Below are 1,759 nucleotides of genomic sequence, written 5' to 3'. Positions count from 1 at the left end.
AAGATTTCAAATCAAAATGGTAGAGTAGGAATTCTACCATATTTCATTAGATTTAAGCAAACTTTAATAAACTACTGGGATGCCTAAACTTAATAAGGTGATCCTTGGTACTCTCTGAGATTGCTTGTTTTCTTGCAGATGTGTCATTACCCTAAATAGGTAATATTATCAAATCTAGTAAGGGATGCTGTTTTCTGTTAGTTGTATGGGTATCCAGTGAAAGGATTTTATTTAAATGAGCCCAAACACACGAGAACAACCTAGAATAGCAGAAAAAAGTGGAGCATCTATACAACACATTCCAACAAAATGTATACTCACACAACTATATAAAATGTCCCTGACCACTCAACCCTGTATAGCATAACCAACACTAACCCTAAAAATAAATATAGCGGCCATACATCAAGAATATCTCAAAAGCCACCAACAGTCTATACAACGGAATGGAATCAGTGTAGTTCACTAGCTAACTAAAGCACTTCAAAACACTCTAAGAAAAACAAAGGACCCAGCAGCCCAAGAAGAAAAAGCAGGAGTCACCTACAACATATAATGCAAGGATTCCAACAACCATTATGTGGGACAAAAAGAGAGAAAATTGGTAGAATGTATCCCTGAACATTAAGAAGACATGATGGAACATATAGACAGACTTAGCATAGTTTCAATTGGATAAATGTGAACTTGCTATACCAAGCTAAGTCCAAAAACACTATGGAAGTTCTAAAAGCTTTGCACTCTGACAAATTAACCACATTAGACAGATAGACATTAACAACATTTATAAATTGTGCAAAAGAGACAATCAACACTATAATACCCAAGAGAAAACAGAAGGATTCCAGCAGCTCTCCACCAGTAATCAACACCCAGATTTGCATAGATTAACTCCAAAGTTAATCAGACCAACTATCGAATAAACAATATCCCAATCAAAAAACTGCCAAAGAGCCATCAACAAAGAGCCAAACCAAAGAATCTCTAAGACTGCCCCTACCCACACAGACAGGCAAGACACCAGAATATAAACTGACAGTAAACAGCACTCCTTACTATAACTGATGATGTTAACTAGCTAGGGTAATAAAATGTCTGCAAGGAAACAAGCAAGTTGAGAGAGCACCAATCACCCCATATGGAATGCCCAGATGAAAAAAAATATATCCTTGATTTTCTTTCCAGATATGGAAGATTGTTTTAAATGTTCAGAAGATCATTATCCAAATAAAGAAAAGAAAGGATGTATCCTGAAACTGCTGGTTTTTCTAACTTTTGAAGAAACCTTAGGAATTGGTTTAGCCTCAGCAGCACTTGGTTTCTTCTTCTTGACATCATGGGTACTTGGAACATTTATTAAGTACAGAAATACACCTATTGTTAAAGCCAACAACCGGTCCATAACCTACACCCTCCTTGTCTCTCTTCTGCTCTGTTTTCTCTCCTCTTTCTTCTTCCTCACGCAGCCCAACAAAGTGACCTGTCTTCTCCGAAAATCAGTGTTTGGCATTACTTTCTCAGTGGCCATTTCTAGTGTCCTGGCCAAAACCATCACTGTGGTTTTTAGAATCTAGATTTCTTAGATACTGTTAAAAGATTTCAGATATTGACTCAAAGGATATCCAAACTCTTTTGTGGTTTCTTGCTATACTGACAGAGACATATTCTGTATCATCCTTTATTTGACACATATACTTGTCATTTATAACATTTACTTTGGTATATACTGTTCCTCTGTAACCTTTCCATGGAATTGTGA

The sequence above is a fragment of the Pseudonaja textilis genome, chromosome Z, assembly GCF_049901715.1.
Source record: "Pseudonaja textilis isolate UNSWEBS1 chromosome Z, rPseTex1.2, whole genome shotgun sequence".
In the NCBI taxonomy this organism is placed as follows: Eukaryota; Metazoa; Chordata; class Lepidosauria; order Squamata; family Elapidae; genus Pseudonaja; species Pseudonaja textilis.
Note: the sequence above shows the minus strand (reverse complement) of the source record.